This window comes from Equus przewalskii, chromosome X, assembly GCF_037783145.1.
Source record: "Equus przewalskii isolate Varuska chromosome X, EquPr2, whole genome shotgun sequence".
Lineage (NCBI taxonomy): Eukaryota > Metazoa > Chordata > Mammalia > Perissodactyla > Equidae > Equus > Equus przewalskii.
Window position 1 is genome coordinate 18,942,014 of NC_091863.1, and position 25,690 is coordinate 18,967,703.

A 25,690-nucleotide genomic window follows, 5' to 3' on the forward strand; every position below is an offset into this window, starting at 1 on the left:
TCTCCCTATCTGTCATCTCTCTGGTCATTTTCTCTCTCCTCCACTTCTGAATGTTGAGTTCCTTGGGGCATGGACGTGGGTGGTGGCATTAATCCCAAGAGCGGTTGAGTCCCGTTCTTCTCCCAACACTCCTGGGCCACATAAGGCCCAGAGCAGGACTCTAAGCCACTGGCTGCCACAAGCCCAGCCCCTTTATGTGGGAAGGTTTCTGAGGCAATGGGTTTCTGCCCTTTCCCCGTCCCATTGTGTTTCTGGCAGCAGCGCTGGCAGGTACGCGCTCTACTGCGACTTCTCGGTCACAGACTCGTCGCAAAGCCCGCGGGGAGAGCAACAGCTCTGCAGGATCCCAGGAACCCCTGCTGCTCAGAACAGGGCGTCGGCCTCGCCTGGGAGCCTGTTGGAAATGCAGAGTCTCAGGCTCCATCCTGGACCCACCGCACCCGAAGGAACTTTTTCACAACATCCTGGGGGGATTTGTGTGTTCGTTAACGTTTGAGAAGCTCCGTTCCAGAGCGCAGGCTCAGTTTAACCTTTTTATTCATAATCCATTTTAAAAATCTGCCCGTGAAGTCATTCTTTACAGCAAAAATTCCCCAGATCCTCACCAGACCAGATCATGTAACGCTCTGACTCTCTTTACTACCCACTTCACTTTCCTGTGCATTTTCCCCTTAGTATAATAGTATGACCATAAGGTGGGGGCTCCATTGCCAGGGCACCCAGGAGTCTTACATCCATGATTCACACTTTAGTTAAAACTTAATTTTACTTGTTCAGATTCCTGCTGTGTCCTTGGCTTGCCTCACCTTTGGGAGAATTACGAAACTTTCCACATTTCTGCCAGCTGCTTCTTCCTGTTTTGTTCTCAATTTGGGGTGTTTGTTTCTATTTGCTTGATGTCTGTATGCAAAAACAAGCAAAAAATATTTGTGCTTCTTGTAAACACAGAGCACAATTCAAATTTGTTCCATATGAAATTCTCTGATGAGGAATTCTTACGTCCTGTATTTGGTGAGAATATTTTTGCTTTAAACTGTAGTGTTGAATTATCACTTCTTTTAGCATATTCATTTAACATATTTTGGGGTAAAAAGTCATTACGTCATTGAAAAGAAGTCTTTGTTCACAACGTGGTAGATTTTTCAAGAGCTCCTTTAGCAAATATTGCTAACTGAAAGGTCATTCTGTAAGGTAGTTATGTTCTTGGCAAAAATGAAAAAGTATGAGCACATCAGGAGTTGGCCAAGGAATGGGGAATTGGGAATTCTCTTCTTCTGCTGGAGGAATGTATATTAGTATAGTCATTTTGGAGAGGAATATTGAAAATGTGCCATATCCAGCAATTTTACTTCTTTATACTGCAAGAGAAACTCTTATAAATGTGGGCAAAGATGCATTGGCCAGGATGTACTAATATTTCTTAAAGTATCATTGGTGTGTGGCCCACTCGTATCGCCTGGGCTCCTAGTTAAACTGCAGATTCCTCAGCCCTATCCCATCCCTACTAAAAATCAGAATTTCTAGGAGGTGAGGCTCAGGAATCCACATCTTTAGCAAGGTGTTCCCTTGCAAATTGAAAACCATTGCTGCTTCTTAATCATAAGTGGTCTAGTTTTATTTATTTCATTGCTTAATTATGCTAATTGTTTTATTTTTTTTTTAAAGGTTGGCACCTGAGCTAACATCTGTTCCCAATCTTTTTTTTTCTTCTCCCCAAAGCCCCCCAGTATATAGTTGTATATTCTAGTTGTCGGGTCCTTCTGGTTGTGCTATGTGGGACGCCGCCTCAGCATGGCTTGATGAGTGGTGCTAGGTCCGCGCCCAGGATCTGATCCAGTAAAACCCTGCGATGCTGAAGCGGAGCGCTCCTGGGGCCGGCTCCTATGCTAATTGTTTTGAAAATAAGTGGTGTATGGTCCACAGAAAAGTGAGAAAGGAAACCACTAGTATCTGTAATGCTTGCCCCACTCCAAAGATTCTTTGAAATTTGAAGGCAATTTTTTCTTTGTATGTTTATTTATTTTTTATTTTTTTGGTTTTTGAACTTGTTAAGGAAAATTTCTAACGTATACCCAAAGAGAATAATAAATCAAATCCTCATGTACCCATCATCCAGCTTCAACAACTGTCTGCTCATGGCCAATCTTGTTTTATTTATATCCCCCACCCTCTTCACCCTCAACCCCTGTTCCGCCCTCACCCTTCTGTTTTGAAGGCCATCTCTGAGAGTGTATTATTTTATCTGTAAATATTTTGATAATATATCTCTAAAAGATAAGGACTCTTTTTAAGGTATAACCACGTCATCATGGCACCTAAACCAAATTAACAATAATTTGTTTATGTCAGCATATATCCAGTTAGTGTTGACAACAATCTGGTCAGTGTTCACATTTCTCCAGTTGTCTCATCATTTTTTTATGCTTGTTTGTTTGAATCAAGATTGAAACAAAGTTCATACACTGCAATTGATTGATATGTCTTTTAACTCTTTTCTCATCTATTGGCTTCCCCTCTGATTTTTTTTCCTATAATTTATTTGTTGAAAGAAGCAGGTCCCATAGGGTTTCCCACCATCTGGATTTTGTCGATTGCATCCCTGTGGTATCATTGATATGTTTCTCTGTCCCCTGTATTTCCTGTCATTTGGCAATTAGAGTTAGAGGGTTGATCAGGTTCAGTTTTGGTTTTCTTGGCTAGTGGCACTGTGTATTTCCATCATGAGACATGTCTGGTTGTCACTCTGGTTAGCAGTCATTGATGATAATTGCCTAGATCCATTCACTCATTAGAGGTTGCAAACTGGTGATATTCTAATTCTATCAAGCCTTCTTCATGTATTAGTAGGAACACTTCTATTAAAAGAAAATTCCCTTCATGAGCTATTTGTTTAGCCTAAGGAACAGTTCATACAGGATAAGTGCCTGATCTTTCCCTTTACTAGTTTTCAAAATAATGAGTTGATTCTCTAATATTCTCCAAGGGTGATTACTTTTTAAAAATCAAGATATAATTCAGATGCTATAAAATTTACCCTTTTAAAGTATACAATTCACTAGTTTCTAGTATATTCATAAAGCTGTGCAACCATCACCACTAGTCAATCATTTTTAAAAGTCTAATTATAAACTCATGAACATACTTGATGTGTTTCAATGCATAGCAATTATTCTTTTTGACATTCAAATTTTTCATCTTTAGCCAACTGGAGCCTCTTTAAGCTGGCTCCTGAGACCTTTTGACACACCCCTAGTAAGCTTTGACACTTTCTTTTCGTGCTTTCTGTTATAAGGAGATATTCCTGGTTCATCTTGTACTTTTCTGCTCCAGCCCAGGAATCAGTCATTTCTCCCAGAAATCTTGGTTCCTTTAGTGGAAAATTGTATATATAGAGGGCCCAGTCTGGGCAGCCGGGGTGCTCCTTATTGTTAATCACTGTTTCCAGTCCTCACATATTGATTTTTACCTCTTTTAGGAGCTAGTTTGTTTGCTGTGTCCTGTGATTCATAATCCACGAGGCAGAATTTGGCTATTGGTGATTTTCAGGAATTAAACAATGTCTTATTCAACTAATGACCCATGTGAAAAATACTGTTTGAAAATCACCTATTTGTCAGTTATTGTTAATTTTAAAATTATTTCCCTTGGGGAGGGTGTGTGGCTTAAAGACTCAGATTAAAGATTCTTACTCGGCCTTAATTACAGCCTGCTGAAGTCCAACATGATGCAATTTGCTCATGTTACAATAAGTATGAGATAACTTAAGTATCAAATATCAGATAAATGGTTAATTTTTATACGGTGTACGTAGTTCAATAAAACTAGGGCCTTTCTAGGGGAAAGTAAATATTTTGTAACCTTTGGGATATAAAATAATGAATTACCACAACTTTATTCAAAAAGGTCTATATTTTCTCATAAGCCAATAATTTATTGTTTCCTATTTGGATTTCCATCAGTCAGTGATGTGGAGTGAAAAATCAACAGTTTCTTTTCTTTTCTTCTTCTTCCGTTTTCTTTTCTTCCTTTTTGTTTTTAACAGCTTGTTTTCGGACTAATCTTTCTCTGGAAAAATGATCGAAAGGCCTTGCATTATTTCTGGCTCAAGGACCTATAAACATGTCAGAGATCTTTAGTTAAGTTACTACAACACTGTCAAAACCTTGAGTAGATGCTTTTAACTATCTGTAATAGCTCTGAAGGAACAAATAAATTTTAACACATAACCAAAATCCCTTTGACTGCTTTGAAACCATCTATTTTGTATTCACAGCATATGCCTTTGAAATGTTCTGCTCTCAATCTCCTTAAATAAAATTTCCGTTTATTGTGTGTTTATTTAAGTGAGAAATGAAAGCACTTAAGAATGTTGTTATTCTGCCATAGACAGACAGCCTACTTATTCAGTTCCCCAAGGCCAAGCACATCTTTTTACTCCCTGTGCCCAGAATTCTGTAAGTCCCTGACACTAAAACGATGAACGAAAGTATCAATGCAAGATAGGCTGTAGTAGGTCATTTAAGGGCCAGGTGTCGGGTGCTTAATCACCCAGTGCTTGATTACCAAACGCTTTCAGTGATCTTAGGTGTTCTCAAGGTCCTATCATGAAGCTTTTCATAAACTGTATTTTGTATTTTATTATAACATTTAATGATTTCTGATCTCTGCTCTTCACACTTCCTTTGCACCTTCACTTTATCATGAGTATTTTATATTGTGTGCTTCTAGTAAAATGATTTTTATCATACTGTTTTTTACGGCCTTCCATAAATGGATTTGAAGTACAACTTAACTTTCCCTTTTGTGAAAACTCAAAGAAAAGTATAGTTGACCTCATCTGTACAATCATCTATAGAATAATCTTTTTTGGACTTCAGTAAAGTTTTATCCAAAATAATTAATAGAACTAGGCCATCCTTTCCTTGTTTCCCATCAAAGTTAACAGTCTCTTTATGTATGAAAAGCAATGGCAAAGGGCTCTTTAAAAATATCAATCCCTAAACGACTCCTGGTCTTTTAAATTGAAGAAACATCTTTTTTGCTTATGCTTCTTGACACGCTTTTCTTAAGTGCTTTATACTGGTGGACTTAGAAGTATTTGTTGGTAATTATGGAAGAACTAACAAGAACGCTGACATTAGGTTTTTGTGTTCATGCTGTTTACAGTTGCATGGATGATGAGACTCCATTCCTGACATACCATAGCATTAAACCGAGGCCCTTGGAAAGTACTTAAAACGCTGGTCATCAAATTTTAAAAATTATATTAGTGTGGGTATGCAAACTATTTTTCATTTTTTTTACTTGAATAAATATTAGTTTTATTTACCTTTCTGTGAATACAGTCTACATCACAGCCCAATGGAACTTTCTATAAACAAGGAAGACATGTTGTCATTTGTCATTTTTGAAAGGAAATTTAATCGCTTGAAAAAAACAATCAAAGCTAAAACCTTGAGAGAAAAATTACCATCCAGTACATTCTCAGGGATTTCTTCTTGCTATACCTTTGTTTTTCCTTTTTGAAAGCATTTTATAATTGTAAGATGTCTGAGGAAAAGGACAGCTTGCATTCTGGGAGTTTTAAAAGTTATGACAGGAAACTAAAATACACGTCCTCTGTATTTAAAGGCATTTCACACCAATATGCTATTTGTTTTATAACTTTCGTGTTTTTTACTGTCTAAAAATGTCTTTAACATTTAGTGAACTGAAGAAATAAAGCGTCAGAGTCCAGATTAATGTAAAGACTACACTATTTAACGTTTAACTAGGAACTTTTAAACATAGTTTGGGTCCCAAGTTCAGTATGGAAAGAGCTTAAAAATTTAAACTAATGAAAACGCAAAATACACATTTTTGGAGTTGATAAACGCTTTGTTTAATCAAATAGCTATTTTTCCTTCTCTCCTAAGTCTTTTTAAACTTTAAAAGGATTAAGTAGTTTGTAAAAAAGAATCCACACCCCATTCTGCTACCTCTCTCTATATTTATTAATGTGAAAAAAATCATTATGAAACAATTACACAAGACCTACATTTCATAGGCTCCTAAACTCTGAAACACAGATATATAGAAAATATATCAAAAATTCCTGCTTATTGCAATGTGCGAAACGAGTTTCAAAATGTAACCCTCTTCCTCATTTTTCCCCGCAAACTAATAAAATCAGTTAGGTTCTCTGACTGAACGCTTATTAAAAAAAAATCCAAAAACCTGTTTGGTAGTTGCTGCAGGATAACCCTTCTCCCCCTTCTCTCGCCCATACACCCATTTAGACTGGCAAGCCTATTTTCATTTTATTTCAAAGTTTTTTTTTTTTTTTTTTTTTTTAAAGCAAAGGCAGGGGACGGCGGGGGTTGCTAAATTTATCTTCTTCTCCAGCCACCGGGATGAAGAAAACACATTTACTGCGGGCGGGGGTCTGAGGGCCTGCAAACAACTCGAGCAGGCGCCTCGGCCAGGACCGGCGCGGAGAGGCGGTAGATCGCCGGGGAGGGCCCGGGGGGCGGCCGCGGCCCACGGGAGATGGTGGGGGGCGGCCGGGCCGGGGCTGGGAAGGGCCGCCTGCCTCTCCGCGGGGTCGCCGGACCGCGGCCCCGCGCAGCCTTTACGGCCGAAGCGGCGGCAGAGGCGCGTGTGTAGCGGCGGCGGCGGCGGGCGGGAGCGCGGAGGAGGTGGAAAGAAGGGGGGCGCTGTCACGGAGACTCCGGCCGCCGGAGACCCCGCCGCAGCGAGGCCACTGGGCTCCCCGGTCGCGGGCGGGAGCGGTGCCGAGCCGGGGCTCCAGGGGTACACACCGGGCGGAGGAGGGGGCCTATCTACCCTTCCGCATTTTCCTGGGTCTCTCTCCCGGGCGGTGACGTGACGTGCTGACGGCGGGCCCGTGCCGGGGAGCTGGGCCGCTTTTTGTCAGCTCCGAGCTCGGCCCCTCCTCCCTCCCTCCTCCCGCCCCACCAGCCGGAGCCCGGCCCAGTGCTCCAGAGAAAGGCCGGCCTGCAGCACCCGCCACCGTCGCCGACCGCCCGCACGCCCGTCCGGTGAGTTTCGGGCGCCGCCGCGGCCGCGGGGCCTAGCGCGCGCGCAGCGGCCTGGTCCCGGCCTGGTCGGCGGCCCGCAAGGCGCCCTTCCGCGCTAGGCCGGGCGGTGTGGCGCGCGGCGCCGAGCAGGCCCCGAGGAGGCCGCAGTTAGGCCCGGGGAGGAGCCCGGCTGCCCCGAGCAGCGGCGGAGGCGCGCTCCGTAAACGGGCGGGGGTTGGGGGAGGGTCGCCCGGTGGCCCGGGAGGCGGCTGAGGGGCCCTAGGTCGGCGCCGCGGCCGGCCCGGGGCACCGCGCGGGGGCGAGGCCTGGCAGGGAGGCGAAGGCTGCAGGCGTGAGGTGAAGGCCGCAGGCCGGCCGGGCCGATTTTCGCTATGTAAATATCAGCGAGGGGGGGAGGGACGGGGGACAAGATGGCGGCGGCTCGGCGCCTGCTGCAGGGGACGACTGAGGGGTTGCCGGGAGGGGGAGCCGCCATCTTGAAGGCGGCGTCTGAAGAGAAAATTCCGCTACAGTCCGTGAGGGGGGGTCGGAGAGCGGGCGGCGGCGGCGGCGGCTCCGGTGACGGGCCCCGGAGGCCCGGCGCGGCAGCGTGTGCGCGCGGAGGGGCGTGCTCGCTCCCCACGGCGGCCATTGCCCTCGCCGCCATGATGGGCGCTCGGGCTGCAGGCGCTCGGCGGCAGCGCCACCTTCCTGCCCTGCCTTCCGCAGCCCCGTGACTGGCTGCAGCTGCTTCCGCTGGAGTGGAACTCAGCTGCCGCAGGCGGCCATTGCTGCCGCCCGGCGCCGGGGACGTCTGGCCCCTCAGCGCCTCTGGCCCGCGCCTTCCCTCTGCGCTTGCAGCCGATGGGGGCCGGCTGGGCGGGTGGCAGCCCGGGCTGCTGGGCTCCTCACGGCAGATGGGACCCTGAGACGTGTTATTTTTACTCACGCCAAGTCATACGTGGCTATTAGGGTGCTTTCGATGCGGTGGTTTTCCAACAATCACTGCGTTCCCAAGCATCTGAATAAAGAAAGAAAAATGAAATTTGATGCGAAGGTTCTCACCACTCTGTTATCCAATAGGGGAAAAAGCGCAAGTTGCACAACACAAAAACCGAGGGATAAAATTTGGAAGGCTTCTCAGCTCGTTTATTTGGAAACACCTTTTTTGAAAAGCTGTTTTGAGGCTATTAGTGATGTTTTGGTAGTGTTTCCTTTTTTTCGAAGAGTAAAGAAAGCGCAGAAAGTTTTTTATCTCCTTACTGAAGGACAACGTCATGTGATGCAGTATTTTTTGTTCCTGTACTTCTCATGGTTATTTAGAAGCCCCTGTTTGATTTGAAAAATTCTAAGGTGGAATTGCATCCCTTAAGGTAGTTGTGATTGCCTGCCGTACAACTCGCCTGTAATCTCGCAGCCCCTTGTTGGCGAGGCACTGCGCTGGGTGCTAAGAAAGATTCGAAAGGTTCTTGTAATGCAGACGGTGGCTGCGAGAAGTTGTTGGTCAGAGGCAGATGAGACAAGGTGAAATGCACTTAAAGTGCTGCGGGAAAGGCACAGGCAATTACTGGGGCTTCGGAGGACCGCAAGGTTTCCATTTGGAGCGTCAGGAGAGGGTTCCTGAAATAGGTGACATTTTGAGAAGGTTACTGAAGGATGGGTAGGACTTTGTTAGGCAGAGGTGGGGGTGGGGAAAGGGCATTTCAAGGGTGAGGCTCCTTCAGAAAACAGCCAGTGGTTACACTTTGACTGGAGAAGATGGGGTCGGTAGGGGAGTGGTGGGAATTCTGGCTAGAAAAGGTAGATGGTGGAAGAGCTTGCTGGCCAGGTGGGGAGGCTTATGCTTATGGGGGAGGGCAAGGAAGCCCTGAGATGGCACGGTGATGACACACCTGAGCCGGGCTTTATATTCACTTAGCAGTTACATTGGATTAAGAAAAGTTTCAAAGTTGAGAAATAATGAGAGTAGCAAGTTGATCAGTGTTCCCACTACCGGAGTGATGATCAAGAATGTTGAGAAGTTAAGCCAATTTGGCTACTTTTTGCTTGGTCCATCTCCACTAGACAGCTGCTCCTTTTTTCTAGCCGAACTTCTCACTCCAAATCACCTTTTGCTCAGATGTAGTAAACAAATAGGGAGGGGTTTCTAATTTTTACCATGGTTGAAAATTACAGGACTAGTGCTGTGGGTTTCTTTACGAAAATGAGGAATGAAGCTGTAGGTATTCCCACGGTAATTTAAGAAGTCAGTTTTGAAAAGTGGATTAGAAGAGTAATTACTAAAAAGGCAGTGGCCTTCAGATGGCCTTTTGCAATCCCTGTTCTTCCTGGTGAGAGTAACCATCTCTTTGTTTGAGAAGGTAACTAAAGCTGTTTGCTAAGCCAGGCCTTCTCATGTTTTGATTAATATTTGACTATCCTAGATGCACATTTGGGGAATGTGTTTCCTAGAATTTTAAGATAGAAATCTGTAGGTAGCGTTAACTATTCTTTAGAAACTTGTTTTTCCATTTTCTTAGACTGCCACAGGTCAGAGCAGTCATGCTCCAGGTGACGGTGGGAGGGAACTGGAGGTTCTCATGTTTATCATAAAGGGCCATGGTTACAAAAAGTTTGAGAAACAGTTCATTGTAGGAGGCCCAAGTTGCTAAGGCGGGCTGTGGTTGTTGAGGTGGTAAAGGTAAACATAAACTCAGAAGAACCAGTCGCTTTATATATCTTGATAGCTGGGAAAGACATGGAAGAGTTAAAAAGAAAAAAGAGAATTGTATTGCTGCACGCGCAGTACAGCAGCGGTAGATGTTCTAGAACGGCAAGAGTGAATGTGCAAGATAGATTGTTAGACTCAAGTTGTATAATTAAGAAGAGAGATAAGTGTATAGTTTAGAAGGATTTCTATCCAAAACAGTTAAATATACAATGCTTTTTGCCTGAAGGGTAGACCTTGATGCTCTGGAAAACTGACTGGTGGAGCACCTTATTACCCAACCATCCTGGATTAATGAAGCGTTAGTTTTTAATTTATGCATATGTTTCAGATAGATGTAAGTTTCTTTTTTTAAAAACCAGCTCACAGTGCATTAAAAAAATTTTTTTTTCCACATTGCTTTTTGTAAATGCTTCCTCTCCAAGCACATCTGGACTTGTCAGTGATGACCTTGTTTGTATTATTTGTGTTTACGCACACTGGTGATTCCAGACTTTCTTTTTCACTCTTAAACTCCTCAACCTGTCCTTGAAACTCCTCAGCCTCAGCAGAGATGGCCTAATCTTTTACGAAAACCAGAAAGACCACCATCTGATCTAAGCCATTGAGTTTCCCTCCTTCCACTTCATGTTCTTCCTCCCTCTGCCTAGGCTTTCCTCCTGTTCTCTCACTGCAGGAAGAATTGGCCTCCTTGAGGCCCAGCTGCTCTGCCTGTGTGCTGCTCCCGTCCCAAAGGACAGCGCTCTGTCAGTGATTCTGCCGCTTGCATCATTCCCTCTAATCTGCTGGTGTCTTTCGCTCTCCTTGTAAACATCTCTAGATTTGCTCATCTTACAAAAACCTCACCTCTTCTCTCTCCTTTCACCAGTACTTTTCTTTCTTTTCATCCTACTTATTCCTAAATCCAGTATTTCCCAAACTGGGAAACTGTTCCACAGCATGTCAGCAGTGTGTCATATAAAAGTGTTCTGTTTCAGAAACTCTCTGTGCCTTCTCTGTCTTCTACCATGGGATTTCACTCAAGGTCAATCCTCTGTTGTTTTTTCTCGAATCTTCTCCGCTGATGTTGGTGTCCTTTAACGTGCCCACCCTCTCTTCTAGTTTCTCGTCTAGCATTTCCAGTGGCCTACTGACCATCTCCACCCAGGTGTCCTCTGTCTGAACATGGCTGAAACTAAATTTATCTGGCACATAGTAGATGCCTAGTATATTTATTGAAAATCTTTTTTTTTGGTAACCCACAGCCTCTAAACCAGCTAGCTTTCTTTCTGTTAATAGCACCATCATTTTTCCGGGCTCATTGTTTCTTCTCTGTCTCGTGTAACAATGTGGACATCTTTAATTTAGCATTTAACCTATTATGTTTTAACTGTGTGTTTATATTTTTGTCATCTTTTCAAAACGCTGTAGAGACAGGTTCTCATTTGTTCTTATCTCTGAGCAGTACCTGGCACATGGTCATTATCTCTAAAAACAATTATCTCAATTATTGGGTGGAGAGAATTTTATGTAGTTAGATAGTTTTCAACTGTTCGAGCCTGTGTCCTTTGACCAAGGGGTGTACGTATTAAGGCACACCACCTGAGCTGAGTGACCCCCACCCCACCTCCACTGCTTAACTCACTGAAGTTAATGTTGCCAGTCTATTCTTACTCCAGTCAAATTATTTTTCCAAGCAACTTTTTATAAAATCCAGGTATCTTGTAACTATATTTTACTCAAAGGGAGGTACACTTTAAGGAAACTAAGTGGCTTGAAGTATACAGCCATTAGGATTTTAAAAAATATATATTTAAAATTTTTAATTTGTGAACTATTTCAGAATTACTGAAAAGCGAGTATTACCCAGATTTAACAAGTCTCAATATTTTATTACGTATTTGCTTCATAACTTGTTTGTTTAAAGAAAGAAAACCTCACAAATCCAGTTAAAGTGTGCTCACCTATCCCTTTCCTGTCTCGTCTTTGCCACAAGTAACCACTGTCCTAATATGTATGTACCAAACACAATATCAAGTATGGCTCTCTGTGTTTTAACTTTACGGAAATGGTATCCTACTGTGTGTGTCATTTTGTATGTATTTTTTCACTTAGCAGTGTGTTTTTGAGATTTATCCGTGTTGTATGTGGATCTAGTTCAGTGGTTTCTCAGAGTATGCTCCAGGATTTCCCAGAGATCCCTGAGATTCTTCCGGCTGTGTTCTTCTGTACGCTGCTTGAGTACTGTACAGAGGTCACACGGCACATGATGTCATAAGAGATTGAAGCAGTTCTGGGAATCCAGCTGTCCTCTATTAAGCCTGTCTTTAAAGAGAGTTGCAAAAATGTAAAACAATGCTACCCTTTCACTAGTTGTTTTTTTGTTTTGAAAAAGTTATTTTAAAATAAATGTTATTTGTGTTTATATACAGTGGGTTTATAATTTTTTATGAATTAATAAATATTTTGTAAATGTTTCAGATTTAATTTTTAATATAAATATCTATAGCTAGAACCCACGTAAACAAAAACTCTTTGGCGTCCTCAACTTTTAAAAATGCAAAGGGGTCCTGAGACCGAGAAGTTTGAAAACTGTTGATGGAGTTCATTCATTTTACTTGTATTTCAAAGTATAAATATACTGTGGTTTATTTATCTCTTCTTACGGAGGGGCCATTAGGTTGTTTGCAGTTTTCTGCAATTTCAAATAATGCTACTGTGGACATCCTTATACAGGGTTCTTCTCTCTTGGGATTATAGAAATAGAATTGCTACATTCAAGAGTCTGTACCTTTGTCAGCTTTACTGGGACTTGCCACATTGTCAAATTGTATTCCATTTGACACTCCCACCAGCTGTGTATGAGCCTCTCTTTCTCCAGACCACTGCCAAAAGATTAGACTTTGCAATTTTTTCGAATCTGTTGGATATAAACGATATCTCATTACTGTTTTCCTTTTGCATTTCTTAGATTACTAGTGAGGTTGAGCTTTTTTTCCCACGTATTCGTTGGCCGTTTGAATTTTTTGTAACTTGCTTGTGCCTATCATTGGTCCATTTTTCTATTGGATTGTTGCCTTTTTCTCATTGGTTTATGGATATTTTTATATTCTGAACACTAATTGATTTGTAATTATACACACTGAAAATACCATTCCCTGGTCTGTGGCTTATCTTTTAGCTTTGTTTATGGAATATTTTTTGTGTAGAACTTCTTAATATGAAAGGAATCAGTTTTGTCAGGGTTTTTTTTTTCACTTATGGCTTAGGTTTTCTTGTGTCTGCAAGAAATTCTTCCCTTACCCCAAGATCATAATGATACTGTGCCTTTTCATATTTAGGTCATGAATTCATCTGGAATTTTTTTTCTCTATTGTGTGATGTAGGGATCTAATTTTATCTTTTTAATGTGGCTTTGCCAAGTAGTTCAGCCTTTCTCCCCACTGATTAATAATGCAACTCTTGAGGTTTATCATTTTCTCACATATACACATCTGTTTCTAGTTTCTTGCTTTTTGTTTCATTGGTCTGACTATACTACTCTGATTTAATAATGATGCCTTTATAATTCAGTCTTAATGTATGTTCTTTTTCTTCAGGATTCTTAAAGCTATTTTCCTCCCTTTGTTTATTTTTGGGTCAGTTTGTCAATTTCTATGGAAAACTGTTGGATTTTTATTATATTTGCATCAAATTTATAGAATAAATATATAGATACATATCATAGACGTATGCTAAGTAGTGGAGCTGCGATTTGAATCTGGCCATGCTCTATTGCTTTTCATAACATTCTTGCACAAACTTTTGTTAGATTTTTTTGCTAGATATTGTGTAAGTTTTGTTAATAGAATTTTCTTTTAGTAGTTATTTCTATTTAGTTATTGCTGATGTATAGGGAACACTGTGGACTTACATGTATTGATCATGTAACCTTGCTGAACTCTCATATGACCATATTTCATAGATTCTGAGATGCACTTTTCCCCCCTACATTTTAACATCTCTGAAATCAAAACAGATCTTCAATTGATGGTGTCCTATAATCACCGTTGTCTTGGCAGCAGTCATGATATAGTTATCATTGCCTGCACAGGCACAAACTTGGTCAAGACTTTTCATTTTGTCATCACTTAAATGAGTATGTGTATCGTTGTGTTGTTATTTCATGCCAAACAATACAACTGAAGGCAAAAGAAATTGCAAAGTGTGTGTCTGACTGGAAAGCAAATCCCATAGATAATAATGGAGCATTTTAAGGAATGCTGTATCACGGACACTCTTGTCGGCAGAGGACAATATTGTTGGGCAAAGATTGGATAGCATTGGGTAGAAAAGCAATCCATAGTAGGACCCTGAATATCTAGTTTTAGGGGTACCCTACCAGTTTCTTTTGCTTTTATTTTTTCTTTTTGTATATGCACAAGATATGATAAAAATATGTCTAAGTCTGAAAGAATTGTCTCTAAATCTAAAATGAAAATTCTAGATAATAAAATATGGCATCAGTGTAATTGGCAATTTTTTTTTTAGTTGTATGTGAAATAAGGATACATCTTACAATTGGTATCTTTAGATTCAATGAAATGTGGGAGTAGTAACAGTTTATAATTTTTTTTTGTATTTTCTAAGTAGTTGTGTGTCAATAATGAAGTTTTATTTCTTCTTTTCGATTCCTTTTTGCCTCATGTTTGTTTCTTTCTTTCTTTCCCCCTACATTGACTAATGCCTCTAGCACAGTGTTGAATAGAAGCATTGATAATGGGCATCCTTGCCTAGGTACTTCAGTGGAATGCTTCTAATATTTTATCATTAAGTATGGTATTGTAGTGGGGTTTTTTTAGAGGGCATACATATTATTTATCAGTTTATGTTCTCTTCTACTTATCATTTTAGAGTTTTCATCATGAACAAAAGTTGATTTTGTAATGCTTTTGCCACATCTATTGGTGTGATGCATTCATAGATTTTCTGTTTTAAACTGTCTTTGGATTCCCTGGATGTTTGCATCCCTTTGTTATTGCCATGTACTTTGCCTTTCTCATGTAGTCTTTGTCTTGTTTTGATAACAAGGTTATGCTGACTTCGTGAGATGGGCTGGGAATATTTCTTTTTTGAAACACGTTGTATTTAATAGAGATAATCCGTTTCTTGAAAGTTAGATAGAATTCATCTGTGAAACTGCCTGGTGTCTTGTCTGTGAGTTGGTTTTTGATTTATTAATAGTTTCTTTCATGGTTATAAGTCTTTTTGGCTTTCCGTGAGTTTTTAAAATTTATACAAAATGAACGATATTCTAGAAAAATACAAATTTTCTAACATTGGTATAAAATAGAAGTTTCTCTAATGACTAAATTGTCTAATTTCATTAATTTGTTCCCTTTTTTCTGATGAGTACTGCCAGTAGCTTGCTTGTATTAAGACTTTTCAAATTGTTCTTTTTATTGACCTTTCTGTTTCTGCTCATATGGTTAATATTCTTTCCTTCTACTTTATTTGCATTTATTCTGACATTTAAAAAATTTAAGTTGGAGATTTAGCTCATGCGTATTTAATCTTTCTCTTATAATATATGCTTTTAAAACTATAAATTTTCCTCAGAGCTATAACTAGATGCCGTGATTTTGACATGAATTGATTTTTATTGTTTAGTTCTAAATATATTGTGATTTTCATAGTTTTCCTATTGCCCATTAAATTATTTAGAACTTTGTTTTCACATTTATGATATATATATATATTTTTTGCTGTTACTATCTGTGACATTTATTTCTAATTTTATTGCATTATAGTTGGGGAACATTGATTGATATGTAAAAATCAAATGTATTTCTCTACACTAACAACAGACAATTTGAAAATCAAATTTAAAAGTTGGTACAGGAGCCGGCCCCATAGCATAGTGGTTAAGTTTGTGTGCTCTGCTTCGGCAGCCCGTGGTTCACAGGTTTGGATCCCAGGTCCGGGCCTAGCACTGCTTGACAAGCCACACTGTGGTGGCATCCCACATAAAATGGAGGAAGATTGGCACAGATGTTAGCTCAGCGACAATCTTCCCCAAGCGAAAAGAGGAGGATTGGCAACAGATGTTAGCTCAGGGCCAATCTTCCTCACAAAGAAACAAAATGAAATAAAAAAATAAGAATAAATAAAGCTACTAGAATTAAAAAAATAAATTTAAAAAAAGCCAGTACAATTTATAATAAGGTCAGAGAACGTCTAATACCTTGAAATGGATTCAACAAAGCATTCTAAGACCTTTAGAAAAAGCCTTACTAAGAGAAATGAAAGAAGAACTAAATTAATGGGGAGAGATACGTTGTTCATGGATTGGAAGTGTCAATATTATAAAGATGTCAGTTCTGATATAAAGAGATTCAATGCAACTTCAATCAAAACCCCAACAGGAATTTTTTTTTGATAGATCAGTTCTCAAATTTATATGGAAACGTGAAGGGCCAGGAATAGCAAAGGCAGTCTTGAAAGAAAAATGGGAAGACTTACACTACCATTATATCAAAGCTTATTATAAAGTTATAGTGATTAAAACAGTGGGCACAAAGCCAGATCAATGGAACAGAATAGAGTCCAAAAGCAGACCTAGATGTATAAGGTCAGTTGATTTACAACAAAAGTGTACTGGGATTTGGGCTGAATGTAGAGGGTAATTAAGGGAGAATTGATACTACTGATCCAACAGCAAAATTGATTTCTCTACATATTTGTCTTTTTTTGTAATTCCATTTAGTAGAGTTTTCAATTATTCTTATCAATAGGATTTCCCATTCTTAAGTGTTATGTAAGAAAGTTTTTGTCTTCAAGTATATTAATTTTGTACCAGCACACTGGTACATACTGATTAATTTTTCAGTTTATTCTCTTGGATTTCCTAAATAGATCATATATAAATAAGTACAATTTCTTTCAAGTAATAATAATTATATCTTACGTTTCATTATCTTACCTAACTGCATTGGCTATCAATTCCCATACAATCTTAAATAATAATAGTGTTAATGGGCATCCTTGTCTTGATTTTGACTTTGGAAGGAATACTTTTAGTGTTTTACCTTAGTTTTATTACGTCTTTTTGTAATACTTTTTGTGATACTGACATCATTCTCCCATCCAAAAACACATGTTGTAACATGAACTAGTTTAAGATTTGCATATACTTGGGTATTTTATAACAGCTTTATTCAGATATAAAATGAACCCTTTAAAATGTACAGTTCAGTGGTTTTTAGTAGATTCAGAGTTGTGCAGCCATCACCACTAATTTTAGAACATTTTATCGCCCCCAAGAGAAACCTTGTGCCCATTAGCAATCGTTCTTCCCCCAGCCCCGCCCCTGGCAACCACTAATCTGCTTTCGTCTGTATAGATTTGCCTATTCTTGACATTTCATATAAATGGAATCCTATAATATGTGGTCTTTTGTTTCTGGCTTCTTGCACTTAGCATAATGTTTTGAAGGGTCATCCATGTTGTAGCAGTATTAGTATTTCATTCCTATTTATTGTCTTTTTTTTTTTAACAGTTAAGAAAATATCCTTCTATTCCAATTTGAGTAGTTTGTTGTAGATAAAAAATAAATGTTGAATTTCAACTTTTCAACATCTATTAAAATCAGGATTTTCCTTTTTTGATCTGTTAATTTGGGCCATTACTTGGCTCCATCCTTGAATTCTAAAATAATCATACTTTGTCAAGGTCTATGTATATACATGTGTATATATGTTTTTACATGATGGATCACATTTGCGAAGACTTGACTTGGGGATTCATAATTAACCAAGTTTGTAGTTTAGTTCTGTTATTTTTGTTAGGTTTTTAAAAAATGGTAAATTAGTTTTGTAAGAGGAATTGAGAAAGCTTTCCTTCTCTGTGCTCTGGCATAGTTCGGATTGCTTTGGGGAAAGCCTGGAGCTTTTTGAAAGGGTAATAGACAACTTTCTTTTTTTCCCCCCAATTTCATCGTGATTGGGTTTTCTATCTCTTACTGAGTTAATACTGATAACTTGCATTTGCCCTCAATGTACTAGCATAGAATTATGGACTATTTTCTTACAAGTTTTTTCATTTTTTTCTGTATTTTTTTTCTTTATCATTTCAAGTTATGTATGTTTGTGCTTTTCCCCAGTTTCCCCTCCTCTTCTAGCTTATTATCTAGTGGTATTTTACTATCTCTCCAAACCCCTGAAAAAGGCCAGGTTTGGGGTTCTGGGGGGGGGGAGATATGAATTAGCTGCTTCCCTAGCTATGCTCCAGGGAATGATCATGGAATTACTGCTGCTGCTACTCAGCCTGGAGCTCATATTCAATGAGCGTGCCCATTGTTGGTCATGTTAGGAGCAGGTATATTGCAAACCAGCCCCTGCATTGTCCAGCCTGTTCTTTTTTTTTTTTTTTTAGTGATTAAAGGATTTATTAAGTTATAGTACAAAACATACTGCTAATTGCATTAGCAAAAGATCACTGTGAAAACACTCCATAATTCTGCAACTGTCAACTTAAAAATTAAAAAATTTGTTATAGTTGTTGAAAAGCCTGATGATATATTCTTGCTGGTGTTTAAGATGTACAGAGAACATTGTTAGTGTCAGCACTGAGTTTACAGAACCTCACAGACCCAATGTAATGTATTTAGGAAAAGCAATAACAGGAAGCATGTGTTCCTGTAGGTGAGGGAAAGAGTAGGGTCAGTATTAGTCACGTTGGTGATCTGGCAAGACAGTAATTTTAAGAAGTTTTGTAGTTTAAGAATATTTAAAGTAGTTTAAAAACTGTAAAGCTGTAACACATGGTTTTTACAACTAGTTACTAGGAAACTAAGGAAAGTACTTATTAGCTTGAATAAAAGTAACATGAAAGCAAGAATGCTTTAATTAAAAAAAAAACCACCCCAAATTCTAATGCATTATCGGAAAGTTTTTCTAATACAAGGAGGCATATTGCTCATTGAGAAGGAGTTTGATGAGAAAAGCACTTACTAAATTAACAACTATGAGATGACCAGTTCAGGGATGAAGTAAATGCCCAATTTTGGGAAAGATGGCAGGTGCAAGAAAAAGGAAAAGGATAAGAAAACAGTTTCGGATAATACCGACCCTTCTTCATCATGTATTGCATTTGACAGAAATTAACCTTTTAAAAAGTTTTCCCAGACAGTTTTACTTACTTTAACTATTCTGTGTATAATGTAGTTTAAATTAATCTCCACTTGATGTTATGTCAAAACACTGCCTTCATCCTTTGATCACGTTAAGTGTTTCACACGCTCCACACCAGTACACGTGCAACTAAAGGTAGAAGACTTCATGAGAATAGATTTCTGTTCAAAATCTCAGCAGAAGCTAATAAACTATTTTTTAAAAATTTCACTACAAAATCAAAAAGAGTGATCCAAAGAGATGAGTTGTACATTATGATATACAGTAGAGTGTTGTGTAATAAACATGGGTTGATAAATGATTGAGTGCATTAAGTAGCAATATTTCATTAAGGAGGCTGTACTGCGTTACATATCGAAATCTAGTTAGAAAGTGTATGCATTTCCTAACATTGAGCTACAGTCTTAAAGACAAAGGCACTTCAAAAGTGTAGTGCTTAGTGTTCGCAGCACATCAGTACAGCTGAACTCAGAGGGTATTTTGGCAACTCTTAATCTGAGCTTGAATAGGGGCTTTAGAAAAATAAGGCTTTAAGCAGGCTTGTCATTTTAGGACCAAATTAAATAGATTTTGAAAGTTTGAACTCTTAGACTTTAAACAGAACCTCGAACTTATTGATTGGCTAAAAATGGTTTTATGGAAAAAACTAATCTGTAACAAAAACTTGGCATTGAATTTTTAAGCAACGTGTACAAAAGTTTTAAGTAGGACAGGGCAAGAAGGGATGGGGCTCTGACATTTACCACAGCAAGCATTTTTCTCCTCTTCTTGATGCGGGGGGGGGCAAGGTTGTTTGAAAATAAAATATTATTTTCTTAGGGAATGGAATTTGAATTAAAACTATTAGATTAATATTAATTATGTATATATATATCTCTTTCCTTATTTTTTGAGTATTTGATCTGTCAAGTATTGACGAGTTGTAACCTTTCACTACACTATTGATTTTTTAAATTTCTGTCTCATAGTTTTTTTGTTTTTACATATTTCCATGCTGATTTATTTGATACATACAAATTCATAATGACTTCAAATTCAAGATAGACTAGAGAACACACACATTTACTTTTCCTTCCTTTTGAAATCACTTTGAGGAAGAAATATAAAAATGATAAAAGTAAATCCAGAGAAACAAGAAAACCCAAGAGATATGCCACCTGAAGACCAGAATAGGATGAATTTCTGGTTGAATAAAGCAATTGGGAATCACTTAATGGCAAAACCCTGGAAAGCTTAGTAACCCTGTGGCCCTATTCAGAAAGTTGGGAGGACCATCCAAAAATTGTCATTCTGCGTTATCCCCAATGTCAAAAGTAAGGATATTCTCAGAGAACATCCTAGAGCAAACCATGGGCACAGCCAGATAATTAAAGTTATGGAAAGCTAAGCTACTTACCTATCAGTATAGATGTTTCTAGTGGTTTTCCTTCTGAGGTAATGCCAGAAATTTGGCTCTCTGAATTGCAAATTCGTCCATAGGAAATTCCAAAGTGGATACCACGGGGAGAAAGGTAGAGGCAGTGCTTAGGTAGCTTGTAGCTATCCTGAAGAATATTGAACCTCCAGTACCTGGAAGATGTGATGCTCATCCACCGTTAAAGGAAGCGTGGCTGGTTACGTGGTTTCTTTCCTTCCCATGGACTCATTCTAGACAAGACCCCTGGTCAGAACTTAGGTTCATTGCTAGGCAAACAGGGATTCTCACTTGGGCTGAGGAAATACACCCCAGCTATCAGAATGTAACTCTAGCCTAGACCCTCATCTACAAGTATGAATGGACAACCTAGAGGAATCATGCTTTTGAGGAAAACGAGCACTCTGAACGAGAGGCACCAAATTCAACCAACTGAATAATGAAATGGCAGAGGAGACAGTTTAATATAGGGTACAGAATAAACTTTAAATCCTCAGAGATATTTGGGGATATATTATATCCACCAAAAAAAAAAAAAAAAACCCAGAAAAGATTGCTGTGAAAAAGAAAGTTAAGTTTATTTAGTATTAAAATATCTTTTAAATAAAAATTGGGTAGATGGAGTGAAGATCAAATTAGCTAGCTTAGAATAAAGAGTTTAGGGGTTCTGAGAATGTAGTAGAAAGACAAAGATAGAAAATATGGGAGGAAAGTTAAAGCTATATGGAGGCTAGATTTAGGAATCCTTACGTCCTATAATAGAAATTCTAGTAAGACTGAACAGAGAAAATGGAAGAAATTATAGAAACAACAGAAGAAAATGTCTGAGAGCTCAAGTCTTGATTGGAAGGGCCCGCAGCGCTCTGGATGTAAGACAACCAGAGCTTATTAGAGCGGTAGCAGTGAAAATAAAGAGGACATGATGAATTTAAGAGTTGCTGGCTTTGAGACAAATTTAATTTAAGGGCTGCATTGGTAAGACAAGTGAAATATAATTCCAGATTTGAAAATTAGATCTCTGAAGAAATGATGGCTAACATTGAACAACATAGAAAAAAAAAATTGGGAAAGAAATGTAGCTTAAGGGGGAAGATATTAATTAGCCTTGAAATGTACATTTTCACCAGTTACAATTACCCTCTAAGAAAAATTCTGTTGTAGACAGATCTGCTTTTGTTTGCCTTTCCTGCAGCTTGAGCAATTCCGTCTACCATGTATAATACAATTTGGTTTTCTGAGTGTGACTTAGGGAGAGGACCTAGAGTTGAGTCATAAAATTAAAAAGCGTTGAGTTTTTGAGAGACCAAAAGCAGAAAAGTGATTCTTTTAGGTATATTAGCTGCAAAAAGCAAAGTGAATATATAGGCACCCTGTTAACTTCCCAAGAGGGAGATGATGAAAATGTCTAGGCATCAGGAGATAGAAAACAGAAATAAATTATATTCATTATCTCTAAGATAGATAAAATGTCATTGCTATGCCTATTTATTTGCTCTGGTATTTTTATTGCTTTATTTTAAGAAATGGAAGAAAATTTTTATGAGTTTCCCGAGTTTCTCTCAATCCATTATTTCTCTTAAAACTGTATGTTTTTCTATTGTGAATTCTTCCACAGTATTTTCAGGATCATGATTCCTGCAACCAAGAAGAGAATATTTTACTGAGCTTGAGGTGGGAGTGGGGTCCCAGAAGTGTTGTGAGGGCATTTGATAATCAGACTAAACGTTACTGTGTGTTAACCCAAATTGTTAGAGTCTTGGTTCTCTGCACCATTCTGCTTATTTGTCTTCAGATTCAACTGGTCTCTAGGCTTGGTTCCTGCAGCAAAGGTGACTTTCAGTCACCATGTCAGCGCCTGTTCCCTGTCCTTACTTTTTATCGCAATCCTGAGAACTCTTCTTAATAGGTTCAATTCCAAGAACATCGGCATCATTTTGATTGCCAGAGAGATTTACTTCTAACTCCACAAAGGTTACAAAGTTAAGTGTAGGCATCTCTGCCTGGAAGTACGAAACATAGTTTTCCCCGATTTGAGTTTTTATAATGATGAAATAGAAGGAAAAATAACCAGTCAAAACTGTTGAACAGTTACTTCTCACTTAAGTCAAAATAAGGTGAGTGGACACCCTTCATTTGGGCCAGAATATCTGTTAGGAAATGGATATGATGTAAAATGATGGGAATAATAGCACATAAGTCTGATATGGTAGTTTGGTTTAATATTTTTGAGCACCCTGACTTGGGAGCTGCTGAAACTTTCTGAGCAGGGGAGCACCGTGATCAGCAGAGGCTTAGTCTGTCGGCCACAGGCTGAGGGAGGGAGTGCCTCAATATTTGGCAGCAGCCCTTACTTGTAATAGGGTTCCTGGTCTTGTTGTGGGAGTAGCAGAAAGGGACAAAAGGCCAGTTGAGAGGCTATTTTCGTTTCCCCAGGGATCAGGAAATATGAAGCTAAGAGTGAATGGTGACAGTGGGAATAAAAAGAAAGGGATAGATTCCTGAGAAGTTGTGGAGAAGGAATAGACAAGGTCTGACAACCTGACTGAATATAAGCAGGGAAGAAGGAAAAGGCCATAGCAGTCATGTCAGGAGAAAGTTTTTTATCCCGATGAGGATATTCAGTCTGGTGGAGGTGTTAGGTGCTACCCTGAGTATGTGGATTTGGGGAATCATCTTTGTGTAAATGGTAGTTGAAACCATGGAATAAAGAGAAAGCAGAAGAGGACCGAGTCCGCCCCTGGGCAAAGCTGCAGTAATGGTTGAGGGGAGGCAGAGTAAACAACAGTTGGGAAGGCGAGAGGAGATCTCGGGTGTCACTTAAAGAAACTGAGGAAGGAGAGAATTTCAGAATCGAGGGGATTGATTATCTGTCAAACTCTAATAGAAAAGCTGAGGAGGATGAATGCTGAAAAGAGGAGTTATTGTGTAGGGTGAAAATTTTTAGAGCTGATGGGATCGGGTTTATGTAGGGAAATTGAGGAGAGGGGCCTTAAACACCTTAATTAAACCCATTTATTGCCTTCTAATTGGCTTAATTTCATAGAGTAGTATGTCATTATGCTTAGAAGATTAATTTACGTTTATCATTTTGTAATTACATTTTTAAAGAGGGAAAAAGAATAACGGCCAGAGGTGATTTTTGTGGGGAGAGAGCGGTGAGAACTTATGCAGAGTAGGTACACTTTCCATTTTTTGAAGTTGAAAATTTTTTTGTTTGTTGAGCCTTTTAATTTGAAGCAGTTTGAATAAATAACATGAAACATGTTCTTTCTTGAAAATGAATAGGATATATCTCAGAGTTGACATGTTGAAAATCCATTTATTAAGGTTAATTCTCATGGATATTTCTTTAAGGAATATATATATAAGTTTAGCATCTGAAAGTAGGACATATAAATAACCATAATTTATAGCAAAAAAGCACAATTAGAGAAAAAAGAAAAAGTGCTGTGCAAATTCAGAGAAGGGAGAGATCATTTTCAGCTCTTTGTTTGTAGGCAAGGGGATTTGGGGGAAAGGTCCAAGCAGAGATGAGAGGGGAAACGTGTTCCAAGTAGAAGAAACCCTGAGCCAAATATAGAGTTGGGGTCTTAGGGGTCATTGGGCATTTTTGTTTGGCTGTGTGCGGTGGTGGGAGGAGGCACTTGAAGGAAAGTTAGGGGAGATAACTGATGGAAAGATAGTTTGGTGCCGGAACTTAGAAGATGATAGGAATTTGAGCTTCATCTGGAGGTAGCAGGGAGCCCTTAAACATTTTGAACAGTGGAATGACATCACCTAGTTTATGCTTTAGAAAAATGACTGTTTCTGTTGTTTGAAATTTTAATAAGAAGCATGCAGCACTTATATAAATGCAGCACAAATAAAAAATAAAAAGAATCCCATGAATGTGCTGAGAAACAGAGTAGAGGGAGCAGGGAGGGGAGCAAAAAATGATAAAGGTAAAAGGAAGATGTATATAATTTAATCCATTTAAGTTGGATTAGAAAGTGAGAAAGTAGAGATAAGGAACCTATGAGGAAGGAGGTTTATGCAATACTTACAACATGAGAAAACCACGGTCCCTGATGTCTGCTCTTTTGAAACTGTGATTACTATTAAGTAGTCTATTATTTAATTGCTGAAGTTCTTTTTGTTGTAAATTTTTGGCTTACATAGAAAAGGGAGTGTTAAGGTTATTGGGATGTCTTGCAAAAACCCAAGGTAGATAAAGTTCTGTAGCTGGACCTCAGAAAGGTCTAGAAGCAGGAGCTAAAAAGCTATTGGTAAGCCTCCCCTCCCTGCTCCCTCTACTCTGTTTCTCAGCACATTCATGGGATTCTTTTTATTTTTTATTTGTAAACTTTATCTCACTAGTCTAAGCCGAAGTTGGAAAAAGGCCTTCCTCAGCTCCTATCTTCCAGCCACCAGAAGAGAGAGAGACTGAGATTGACTGACCCTTGCTCATGGTTTCAGATTCTCAAGGATAGGACTTTGATTTTATTGTGCTCAAAGATGAACTTAGTTTTACCATTTTATAGCTAGTGCCAATCAGCTATGTCCAGGAGAGTATAAATACACTGTGGGAATTTGCTTCTCTAGATTGGAGGGTTAGTTAAGAGAGGTCATTGTGAGTTAGGCAGAAATCCCAAAGGATGTTTACTACAATTATGAACTTCATATTTTTACTGTTGCTTAATGTATTGGTTAAAAGATAGCAGACTACATTAAATTTAGAGAAGTAATATGAAAATCATACAGAAATTTCCACCCAGTAAGCTACAGAGTGTGTTTAAATTGAACGCTTATAAAACCAGTTATCCTTGTGGGAGTGTCGGGTGTACAGACTGAGAGGAGACGAGAGTACTGGGGTGCTGGAAATGTTCTGTATCTTGATCTGGGTAGTATAGTGGTTACGCAGGTTTATGTGTGTGTCAAAATTCATCAAGATGTGTGCCCTTGATGTTTGTAAGCAGTATCTCAATTAAACAAAGTCTAGGCAAAGGTGACTTGTTTGATTTATCTGCCTTCCTTTGTCATATAGATAGATGCCCATATATCATTTTGATAGATGTTCTTCTGTCATATAATTTTGAGTGTTTCAGAAATCTAAATATCATGATGACATTTTGTTTGTTTCATTTTTTTTGTTGAGTTCATAATAGTTTACATCAATGTGAGATTTCAGTTGTACGTTATTTCTTGACTGTCACCACGTAAGTGCTCCCCTTCACCCCCAGTGCCCCCCCAACCCCCCTTCCCCTAGTAACCACTGAACTGTTTTCTTTTTCCCAGTACTTATTTATATTCCACATATGAGTGAAATCATATGGTGTTTGTCCTTCTCAGACTGGCTTATTTTGCTTTTCATAATTCCCTCTAGGTCCTTCCATGTTATTGCAAATGGGATGAATTTGTCTTT

The 25,690-nt window shown here is 39.1% G+C and overlaps 1 protein-coding gene and 1 long non-coding RNA gene across 8 annotated transcripts in view; one reads left to right on the top strand and one right to left on the bottom strand.

The window, feature by feature from the left end:
• Positions 1-3,927: 3,927 nt before the first annotated feature.
• Positions 3,928-6,926, bottom strand: LOC139081149 (uncharacterized). The gene is made up of 3 exons (XR_011536206.1): positions 6,801-6,926; positions 5,330-5,371; positions 3,928-4,065 (listed from the first exon to the last, which is right to left on the bottom strand). It is a non-coding gene; the product is annotated as an uncharacterized lncRNA (long non-coding RNA).
• ZFX (zinc finger protein X-linked) overlaps positions 6,362-25,690 on the top strand; it is a 53,082-nt gene continuing 33,753 nt past the window's right edge. The window contains exons 1-2 of one of the 7 annotated variants that reach the window (XM_070605934.1): positions 6,382-6,482; positions 6,961-7,040. The gene's annotated coding sequence lies outside the window, so the exon portion shown is untranslated. Of the gene's footprint in view, positions 6,483-6,565; positions 7,377-25,690 lie in introns of those variants that run through there. The other 6 variants (XM_070605936.1, XM_070605933.1, XM_070605939.1 and 3 more) reach the window with 6 other exon arrangements.